Consider the following 11,950-nt stretch of genomic DNA (forward strand, 5'->3'; position numbering starts at 1 on the left):
AGACTGCACTGAGCCACATCATCTACATGCCGCTTCTGAAACCTGCATTCAAATAAATTTGAGAAACCAACCACCCTGGTTTTTTTGGTGATCACCAGCTTCTGCCAGTGCTGAAAGTGCTGGTAAATTATCTGGGCACCTCCCCTGATGGCCGAGTTTGACAGCCTAATGTGTGGGAAGATGTCCTGTCCAAACGAATGAGGGACTACTAAGAGCAGCACCACTGGGAGGAGGTCCTGGGGCACTAGAGGTGACTGGGGTGAACTGCCTTCAGTCATCTCTATCTAATTTTTTCATGGAGAAGTGTCCTGGTTTCAACTGGGATAGAGTTAACTGTCTTCCTAGTAGCTGGTACGGTGCTGTGTTTTGAGTTCAGTATGAGAAGAATGTTGATAACACTGATGTTTTCAGTTGTTGCTAAGTAGTGTTTAGTCTAAAGTCAAGGATTTTTCAGCTTCTCATGCCCAGCCAGCCAGAAAGCTGGAGGGACACAAGAAGTTGGCACAGGACACAGCCAGGGCAGCTGACCCAAAGTGGTCAACGGGGTATTCCATACCATGGGATGTCACATCTAGTATAGGAACTGGAAGTGGGGGCAGGGAATCGCCGCTCGGGTGTCGATCGGCGGGTGGTGAGCAATTGCACTGCGCATCATTTGTACATTCCAATCCTTTCATTATTGCTGTTGTCATTTTATTAGTGCTATCATTATCATTATTAGTTTCTTCTTTTCTGTTCTATTAAACCGTTCTTATCTTAACCCATGAGTTTTACTTCTTTTCCTGATTTTCTCCCCCATCCCACTGGGGGGGAGGGGGGTGGAAATGAGTGAGCGGCTGCGTGGTCCTTAGTTGCTGGCTGGGGTTAAACCACAACAAGAAGTTTTGGAGCTATTGCTGTATATCTCATCTCTGCAGAGGGACTTGATCTCACCATATCACACTAGTTCTCTTCCAGAAATGCCAACGTGAAGCATGAAAATAAGGTACCAACCACAATATCCATTGTCTTTCATATCTCTCTGTTTCTTCTCTGCCACCAATCCAACACCCATGCATATTGCTGCAATGCTCTGATGTTCTTTCAGACACTCTTTCTCTCTAAAAAATGTCAACACATCATAAACACACCACATGGTGTTAGGAAAATGTCCTCTAGTGTATTGAAGTACTTTTATCACCTCTACACATGGACAAAATTAAGCATCATCCTGGGCAAATAAAAGTCTTATGCTAACATAACATCAGCCGAGGAAATGTCAAGGCAAGGCCAGGAAGGCAGTACTTCAGCACTGCTGCTGCATAGAGGGCTTGGAGATGTGGGGTGTATTGCCAGCAAGCCCAGCACTACACACACATACAAGTATGCCCCGTGGACACAGGCAACCAAAGCTTTTAACATGCCAGAAGAGGCGTGTGCACAGAATTTGATTTGCCTTTTCAAAAGCACAGGACGGATGTCAGCATCCAGTAAGGCAGACAGATGTGCCAGGGTAATATTTCAAGCAGGATATGAAGCAGTGACTGGAGAGATAAGCCAATCCCACATGAGCGACTTTTTGGTACTGAGAGAACAAAGTCTGGACTTTTAATTGGGAAGAGTAGAGCTGTCCTGGCTCCAACAAAGTTAAAAGGGTTGTTTTGCCAAGGCTGCGATCGAGGATTTGAAGGATTCTGGCCAGGTCTTTACTAGGAAGCTTTACAAGCATAGCGGTGCTGGCTACGAGCGTGGAAAAATCACACCTAGGAGTGCCAGCAAAAGCCCTGATCTGGGCAAAACTGTGCTTTCAGAGAATACTTCAGTTCGTTTAATTTGTGTCATTCGGGACAGGCTTGAGCTGGGCTGGAAGCAAGCCCTGTCAGAGAGGTCCCGGCCAGGTGCCCCTGCTGACACGGCTGCGGCGGGGGGACTGCCAGCAGAGGCCAGACAGACTTGGGACACCTAAACAGCGCTCAAGTCTCTCAACACGAGGTTGTTCAGATTGAAACCAGCTTTCTCCCAGGGCCAGCCAGCATGGACTGGGTGGTTCAAATCCTTGCCTTCAGAGAACTCCTGCCATTAGGATTAATAACGTTCAGACACTAGATGGTCGCTTGGTGCATGTCGACAGTCCCATCCCTCAAAGGCAGAGCTGCCAGGACTGAAAAAAACCCAGATGGGCTGAGGGAACCTTGTAAAGAGAGAGAGAGGAAGAGCAGGAGGGGGTTCCTTCAGTGGGACAGGGTGACTGAGCTACCCGCAGCTCAGCAGCTCGGGACATGCTCTCCGGCAGAGCCAGGCAAGCAGCTGGCCAACAGCCAGTGTGGGAGCCACATCGTGCTGGTTTTCCCCTGTTCCTTTTCGAACAAACGGGACACACTTTAAAGAGAAGAGGAGGAGTAGTAAGTTTAACTGCCAAGTAGATAATCCACGAGGGCAGAAAAAGTAGTGTTATAAATATCTGGTTACTGAACTCTGAAAGCTCAAGCACTTCCTGTTATTTACTTTTAGACTATTTTGATATCGTGTGTGTAAGACTGATCATCCTGAAAACCATGGCATTACCACTTATGCAGAGGGCAAGACCAGCAATGAAAATAAAAGATGATTCTGTATTTATTTTACAGGTTAATTAGATTGCTTTCAAGAAATGCATGAGTTTCTTTAAAGTAGATGTCAACAAAAATCACTGAGCGTTAAACGCAACTCTTTACAATGTGCACAAAACTGATGATCAGCATCCCCCCATGCTTAGAACATATGATTTTTCATATGTTTTTAAAATATATTACATATACTTTTACATATTTTTACATATGTAAATCTTCTTTACATAGCATCCTTTATTAACGTGAATGTGGTATTGAAGACGTTGAAGTATTAAAGGTATTTAAACACTGCAGTATTTAGCAAAGGACATATACAGTAGTTCTAAAGATGCCTGATATAAGTAGCAGGTATTTTTCCTATGTACAGAAAATGTTGTATGTGCATAGCACAGGGCAATACCATCTCACCCAAATGCCATTATGCTAAATGTAACCAGCCACACTGCAGTGAGACCATGAGTGGATCTTACATCATCCCATCCTCACTGAAGACACCAGAGCTCAACCATCCAGACTATAATTTCAGGTTTTCTTTATCATATTAATTTTGCCATCCAATCTTCATCATTTTTATTATCATGATATCTGCATTTCTAAAAAGCCTGTCATTCTAAGTTTTAACCATTTGGATTACATTTTTTTAAGTTTCCCCTATATAAACAAACACATTTTCCCTGCTCTCCTTTTTGATGTTGATTTTCATATGAAGTAAGGCTCGACAGCCAGTTTTTTATTATGGAAGATACACTGATATGCCTTCCAGTTTATTTTAAGGCAAAATCTTTTGCAAAGACAAAAGCTGCCTTACACTGTAAAGCAATTACAGAGATCTGTGCGATACTCCTAGTAGTTTAATTGCAGCATATAGGAGGAGATGCGATATTACTGTCACTGAGTAATACTCATCTAGCTTTCTTTGAAGCCAATGGTAGACTACTATTGCCATCAGTCAGAAACAAATTGGGCCTTGAATACATACCCATTTAAGCAAATTGCTTGTTAGCTTCACCCATCAAAACTGCAGTTGAGCCTACCATTGCCAGGCTGAGATAAAACTCACATTCATTTAGAGAGGCATCGCAGAAGTGTAACGGTCACAGAATACAAATTGTTTTGGCTTCTCTGCTTCCTTCAGCCACCCCCGCAGAGGGGAAGGCAGGTAAGGCAGGGCAAAACCAGCCAGCACACAGCTCTGGCTGATACGAAGTAATGGTCTCCAGCAGCCCAGCATTGCCATTGCTGGGCATGCACCGAGTTTGCAGGGTCTCAGAACAGAGGCTTGCATGCCTTACTCTGCCCAAACTTGTCTTGACCTGCCTTGGAGCTTTGTTTTTACTTGGTTTTCTTGTTTTCACTTAGTTCTCTTCTGACATGCAATCCAAGTACTGGATCATAAGGTGCAGCTTTCTTGTACCTCTACAAAAGCCCAGAGACCTGCAAGAGAATCCCAGAAGCGTGGGAGCATGTATGAACTCAAAGTGCCAAACTGCCTGCCTGTCCTTGCTGCCCTCTCTGAGAAACAACTGAGAACTCAATACAGAGTTTCTAATAGATTTTATTCCTGGAGAATACAATATGGTCTTTCCTCGGCACATTTACCAAAATGAATATAAAATTTGCCTATTCCACAAACCTCTTAAAAAGCCCTGCATGCAATAAAAGGGTTAATAAGTCAGCTTCTCCCGTGCCTGTAGACATTAGTTTTTATGGCTAAATGTTAAATTTTACAGTTACATACATTTTATATGCACTGATTTTTATTGCCTAGACAATTCTGCATTTATGAATCATCCTCAGATCCCTTAGCTATTTGAGTCTAGGAATGAAAGTTAAACTGCTGGATGGTACTAACATTGTTTTTTTTAAAAAAAAAAAAAAAAGCAACTTGCAAAGCATTAAATCCAAGGCACAGTTAAAAACTCTCATTTTCAGGAAAGAATGTTTAAACAAATGAATACCTGAAGTGACACGTATCCTAGTGAAATCAGCATAGACATTTAAAGAACTAAAATTTGTACAAAATTAAATGTATGAAGAATAACTTGAGAATGAGACAAAGACCCTTTCCTATACATACATACTTCTTAGACACTTTTTTTACAAAGCCAACTCTTCTCCCCAAAAGACAAGTGAAACTGCAAACTCTAATATAAACATCACTTTCCCTTACACCCTCGCTAAAATATTTCTGTAATTTCCAAACAATGCCATGTGTTCTGCTACCAAATTGGATCAAGAAGCTCATGCAGCTTATCCATAATGTTGTTGTCAGAACCGTTTATGGAACGTATATTTCATCCGCAGGGTCTATGTCTTGAAACACAGCTTATTATTCTGGGCTCACGGCAACGTTCAGCGCTTTGGATTCAAAAGCTGCTGACAGTTCATTTTCATTTCTCAGTCTCTGCATTTCTGTGTTTAAATCCAGTCGAGTCCTGGCAAGCTGACGACTCAAGGAGTGCACCTCCAGCTAAAAACATGGAGGAAAAGATTTTTATTAGCAGAAGATAACCATCAAACTAAATTACACCATGACTCTTTAAGGACAGATAGATACATTTGGGTGGAAACGTAAAAGTAATTGCCATAGAACTCATCACAAAAATAGGCACTTCTCATACAGTTTTTCAAGTGATATGGCCTTCTTGCTAGCTACAGGGCAGCCAAAATAATCCTTCACTGGAGAAGCAACCACTGGATGTATATTTATTAGCTACCTAAATAATCTGAAAAGGAAGCAAAAATAATTAGGATCAAAAAGTGAACAATCTGAAAGCTGAAATATACCTTCAAATGCAAGTACGCAAATTAATACAGACTTAATATTGTACAGTGTTGATCTCTGAACGAAGCCCAGCAAGTCGCTTAAGCACACTTTCTAACTACAAACACATCACACGAGACCCATCGGGGTATGGCTGCAGGCAGTTGTTTTAGTGTGGCAATGAATAGAGACACAGTACCCAGCATCTTGCAGGACTGCACCCTTTATGCTCATTTTGTGTGTCCTGGAGTGTAAGATTTAACTATATACCTTCCAAATATACAATATCTACAGACAGACATAAGCATGTAGATCCTGAAGTCTGCTTCTCTACTTATATAATGGCTATTATAATTTAAATGTTTGTATAGCCACAATTTAGAGAGAGAGTTTAAGATTAAAGTACACCATTTTTGTTAAAAGCACCTCCAGCCCACCCATCAAGTTGTAAATCCTTTTACAATTAATTCTTCAACCTCTATGAAAGTTTTGAACCTAAACAGGTACCTTTTCCATCATTCTCTATTTTCTTTAACGTTTTCTTATTAGCAATAACTACCACATCTTGCCTATTATGCAAAGCTGTTAGAAGAGAATTACATGTCACAGAAAATGCTGGACATTTCCTAGGGATTATTGCATGCCTTTAATTTCTTAGTAAATTCAGGTTGATTTAGGTGTAGGCAGGAGTTCTGTTCCAAGGATAAAAGTTGCCGACTACTATGAGTGTCTCAGAAAATTCAGAGATGAGGTACAAGAGTTAAGAGACATCAAGTATGACTAAATTCTGGCATTCCCTAATGTTTCCTATAAATGCAAAATGAAACCATAATGTGATTTCATTACAGTCGACACCAATTTCCATTTTAACCTTATTAAATGATCAGTGGATCATGATAGGTGATACTGGTAATTCTAGCTGTCTAATGTTTTCCCATGAAGTTCTTGTTTTCAGTGGCTTATATTTTGCCAAACACAACCATTTAAACTACATTTTCCTTCCTTACTCTAGCTGGTTATGTTTTTATTTTAATTTTTAGGTTTTGGTAGAGCCAGTTCAGCTGTTTCTGAGAACTACGGGGAAAAAAAGTCAATAACTTTGCAAGAGCTTGAACTAATATTTTAGATGCTTTTTTTAGCGTGCTCTTTACATTTACAGATAATGGTAGGGAAATGCAACTTAGCAAAATTTGTCCTGTGGCCATGAAAAAAAACCTAGTCTGGGCAATTGATGAGATTCTAAAATATATATATTTTTTATATTTATTTATATTATATATATTTTCTATATACATTTTCTGTATATCCATTTTTATATTTATATATAAATACAATATATATCAATATTTATTATATATATATAAACATTTGTACACACGTTGATTGGTGGCACTTCATGGAAGTTTGCTGAAAATATCACTGGGCATCTCATCTGCACTGAGCATGCTTCGTCCCCCCTAAGACAACTTATAAATGCCAGGTATAGCAAGCATACCATCAGGAAAAGATGCATAGCTCTAAGTGAATTTTCACTGCAGAAATCACCCCTTGACCAGGGAAAATAAACCATTAATTTGGGGGCAGAGGGGAAACCTTCTTAGCTCTAAGGAATTTCCTCCTGATTCTCTGCTGCTCCAGTGCAAAGTGCACTTCCTTGAGCTTCCTAACCCCGACCCCCTCCTTCTGTCCTGACCTGCTGGTTTTTGCCAGCCCACACCACTCCTGGGTGGTCCACAGAGGGCCAGTGCAGAACTGCAGAACCCAGCTCCGCTATTCCTCTATTGGAAAGAGTTGACTCAGTACCATAGATTGCAACAGAAATTAGTCCACATTGCTAAATTGCTAACTTAACACCCCAAGTGCACTACATGCCTATCCGTAAAAATCAGAGTAAGATTTGCTTCAAGAACCAAGAACTGAACCCACAGTTCATGATCTACATTACTGTCCTACAATTAACACACTGATCTCAGCAACTCCCAAGGTGTCCTTCAAACCTTCCAGGTGTCTGTGTCAGTGTTACCAGCTATTTCTTGGCTTCATCTCGTGGAATTCTGGGCTGTATAACTAAATGTCTTTAGAGCAGTGTTACTGACTCTCCTTTGTGGATCTACTAAATGGAATTAGATGTGGTAAAATAATTCTTTTTTAAGAGATTTTAAAAGTGTTAGAAGACTACATTGTCTGTAAGACTGAGTATTTCAAGTTAGGAAATACGAAGATTAAGGGTACTCCTTATAAATTGTCACTTTGGAAGAGATGTGCTGGACTGATGAGCTCTAACTGTGGCATCCCTCTTATCTTGAAGTGTCTCCCTACAAGTGGGTTTGATGTGGATGACATGGGCAACAACAACTATAGCCTGAAAGGCTGTAACTACATGAACACATGATAGTTGCCTGAACTGACCACCGCTTTCACCAGTGAGAAGCATCACCGGAGATTAGCACAGAAGAACAGAGAAAACTAATTTATTTTAGTTCTTTGGGAACACAGGAGTGACTGATTCAGCTCCTGTCCCTTTCACAGAATCACAGGATGGTTGAGATTGGAAGGGACCTGTGGAGGTCATCTGGTCCAACCCCTCCACTCAAGCAGGGACACCTAGAGCCGCTTGACCAGAACAGTGTCCAGGTGGTTTTTTAAAATCTCCAAGGTGGGAGACTCCACAACCTCCCCGCGCAACCTCTGCCACTGCTCAGTTACCCTCGCAGGGAAGAAGTGTTTCTTCACGTACAGAGGGAATCTCCCGTGTTTCAGTTTGTGCCCATTGCCTCTGGTCCTGCCAGTGGACACCGCTGACAAGAACCTGGCTCTGTCCTCTCTGCACGCTCCGTTCAGGTATTTATATACATTTATAAGATCTCCCTGAGCCTTCTCTTCTCCAGGCTGAACAGTCCCAGCTCTGTCAGCCTTTCCTCATAGGAGAGATGTTCGAGACCCTTAATCACCTTCCTAGTCCTTCATTGGACTCTCTCCAGTATGTCCATGTCTCACTTGTACTGGGGAGCCCAGCACACTCCAGGTGTGGCCTCACCAGGGTTGAGCAGAGAGGAAGGATCACCTCCCTGACCTGCTGGCAACGCTAAGAACGTTAATTTGTGAGACTGTATCATATGTATCTTAATCAGGGCAAGCAAATTATAGCTCTAACTTTTAAGGACTAAATAGTCCTGATCTTGCTTTTTCCTAAATTCTGTGTTCTTCATTCTCCCATCCTAACTTTTGAAAGTAGCTTTCTGAAAGTACATAGTATTTGTAGGCACAATTAATAAAATATATGTACTGGAAATACAATCCCAGTTTTGGATTTAACTCTTAACAATTCCATAACCCAAAGTCATAAATTGCATGTAAATATTTAATTACACACATTTAATTGGACTAGAAATGTGCTTTTTTCTGACGTAGATTTATGAAATTGACTGTAAAAAGGGATGCTACTTGACTGTCCTTTTTTATGACAGAGTATAAAGCATTGTCAATATTTTAATATATTGAATATTATTAACATTTAACTGGAGTGTATAACTTTTTTATTAGAACTTTTCTTTGAATAATTGCTTCCAATTAATTTTAAATTCTTTTTTAAATATGACAATGCTAGAGACATTTCAATTTCTCAGACTGTTGTTAAAAGGAAAGTTAAGAGCAGAGAGATACACTGGAGATTTAGCATTCGCTGACATAATGGAAGCATTACTGAAGAAACTTGGCTTTCAAAGGGTCAGCGTTAGCTCCTTCCTATGTTTTACATGGAGTAGATTCTTAAAAAAAAAAAAGCACCAAGCAAATATAGAATAAGTGAAATAAGCACACACCATATCGCCTGGTGGAGAGTTCCATTTACGAATTCCAGCAGCGTAAAGGGAACCTTCTCACGCCACGAATCTTCTAAGGTGAGCTGCCTCTGGCCACCACAGATGGAAAAGAAACAGTGTGCTAGAAGAGGACCCTTGGCAAGTCCCCTGTGGCATGTTCCGAGCTACTCACGGGGCCCTCACCACCCGCTCTGCTGGAGTTTGCTGCCTGAAAAGCCCTTGCTGCAGCGCGCGTCCCGTGCTGAACTCCTCAGCGTCTCAGCGTGAACCGTCTATGACGGGGAGGTTCCGGGGCGTTTGCTTGGTCCGAGGGGCTGAAACCTGGGAAGCAGTGCTAGCACAGGAGCTCCATCACCTGCTTCCACTCCAATCAAACCTCTCTTCTGCACCTGGACAGTAGTTTTTCACCTTAGCTGGCTCTGCGTAGTTTACAAGTACTAAGATAAGCTCATCAATTAGCTTAAATGAGTAAGACGATTACCAGAATGATTGGATTTAGCATTAGTGACTTGTATTCTCAACATTTTTCTCACTGCATCTGCTGGCTAGGATTGAGCTTTTCTTAACGGCTCAGCTACCTTGAAGTAAAAACATCACCTGATAATGATTTTTGCTAGTAGGAGATGGACAAAATTTAAGTTATAGCTTAAACTAACTACACAATCAGTGGGGATGTCACAGCTCAAGTCAGACTTCATCTGCTGCTAAATCCAGCCTCTCCCTTACATTAACTGAAACAGCCTGCGTAGGCTAGGTCTAGTGTGGTTTCACAGCGCGCATCAGCACTGCTCGCTGCAGGGATGTGCAGATACCTGAACTACTTTTAAATAAAAAATATGGGTAGGAGAAGCCATACTGCCGCATTATAACAGAGGTCCACATGGATTAATTTTACTCAAGACTGCTGATGCAAAACCCAGCGCTACTGCAACCAGTTTGCTTCTAGCACTCAGCCTCCCTCATTTACAGCCTGCCTTGGATAGTTTTTATACCACACCAGAATATGGCCCTGGAGACCAGCGTTTACAGAGTATGGTCCCTCGGCTCTCATCTCACCTCTGCGTAATACATGTGAAGGATTAAGCAGTAGTATTAACAGGTTGGAGCTCTGGCCGTGAGGGACGGGGATGGGGATGTGTGTGCTGCTTGGTGACTGGGGAGGGACCTTACCCAGCCCTCCTCTCTCTGCTGAAACCAGACCCAGGGGCCTTCACCAGAGGAAAACGTGGCTCTGAAAATGTGTGCTTCTGAAATGTTGTGTGGTTGTTGGGGTTTTTTGTGGTTTGTTTTGTTTTAAATCACAGAAAGCTGTTGGGGTTGCAGCGTGTCCCATCAATCAGCACACCACGCAGTGTCTATATTAAACATCCTACCGAGTCCCATCGGGAGCATGAAATTTCTGATGACAGAAGATAAGAAAATATTCAGCAGGTTTTGTTAAACAATTTATATGTTAAGGGACTGAAAGGTCAGTGAGCAGAAATTGTGTTTTATCTTCCCTGCATATCTATTGCCTGACGATTAGGTCAAAAATGTTACAAATACAGATGTGAGTGAAAAATATGACTATTCATAGGCAGAGATGGGAAAACAGAGGGGTTTGTTATGCTGTTCATTTTAGTCTCTGCACAACAGATTCAAAAAATGGTTGTGCATTGCTAGAGAATGGGACAGCTGCTTTTCTGTCTCTTATGGGTATTTTCAATCTTTTGCCTTACCATACCTGCAAAGCTTCTGTAAAATTACTAGTAAAATACATTTTTTATCAATTCTTGGCCATCTCCAGTACAAAAATGCCTGAAGAGCTAGTTCATCCTTCAACTGGCAATATTAAACAAGTGAAAATTAGTTACATTTCCATCCTATTGACCGCTAAGGGGTTTGATCTTGTCTTCAAACACTTGCAGGGATAGGTGGTGCCTCAGTAGACCTGGTAAGACTGGTTGGATAATTAGTGCTGAAAAATCTGTAGCTCACGTTTCCTGTTTCATGAGGTAGATGTATGCTGGCCTTTCTGGAAAAAAGAATACATCAAAGGGAAGGGGAAAGACCAAATTCAGACCTTGTGTGTAAAGACTGTGCTTTGCCTCAGCTGAATTGAGTCTGAAGTTTTTAGCAGTGCAGCTTCTGTTATGCTGAGTTTAAGACTAGTTTTCATTTCAGCAAAAAGAAATTAAAAAGAATAAAGAATTTTTAATGCATAGGTCAGGCAACTAGGCACAAGGCATTTCTGGGCTTTTTGCCCAGGTCTGTCATTGACTTCTTGATTATATCTTGTGGGTCTGTTTTATTTTTTTAAGGAAAAGAAAATGCAATAATCAGAATGTGAAGAAAACAGGGAGGTTTGATTCACTGCAGCATCATCTGTAGGGTCATGTTGCAAGCTGGGTTAGGAGAGCTTCAGTGTATTTCAGTTCTTCTCTATATCCATTTTGCCATTTGTCTTTATTATGTACTGGCTATAATTCTGTGGTCTTCAGGGCAAATGGTCTATCTAGCTGTACGTGTACAGTGAACGTAGCAGTACAGGATAGACATCTGTGCTATCTTTAAATGATACGTCTCATTAAAGAGGATATTCATACAGCCAAAGTCATCAGGCTTCTCCGAGATGGACAAAGGTCCGTGCTGATGTGATGAAGACGCTTTTGATGCTTGAGCTAGCTCCAAGCCATGATGCAATATGCAGCATAGACTTATCCCCATACACGAATTTTCTACAAGGATGGTACAAACAGAGCATCCACCTCATGCTGCAGGGGACACAGGAAGGGCTG

General features: G+C 41.4%; 1 long non-coding RNA gene across 1 annotated transcript; it reads right to left on the reverse strand.

Annotated features, from left to right (window-relative positions):
- Positions 1 to 4,459: 4,459 nt before the first annotated feature.
- Positions 4,460 to 9,570, reverse strand: LOC115340411. The gene is made up of 2 exons (XR_003923046.1): positions 9,174 to 9,570; positions 4,460 to 5,058 (listed from the first exon to the last, which is right to left on the reverse strand). It is a non-coding gene; the product is annotated as an uncharacterized LOC115340411 (long non-coding RNA).
- Between the last annotated feature and the right edge of the window lie 2,380 nt (positions 9,571 to 11,950).

This window comes from Aquila chrysaetos, chromosome 4 (assembly GCF_900496995.4).
Source record: "Aquila chrysaetos chrysaetos chromosome 4, bAquChr1.4, whole genome shotgun sequence".
Classification (NCBI taxonomy): Eukaryota; Metazoa; Chordata; class Aves; order Accipitriformes; family Accipitridae; genus Aquila; species Aquila chrysaetos.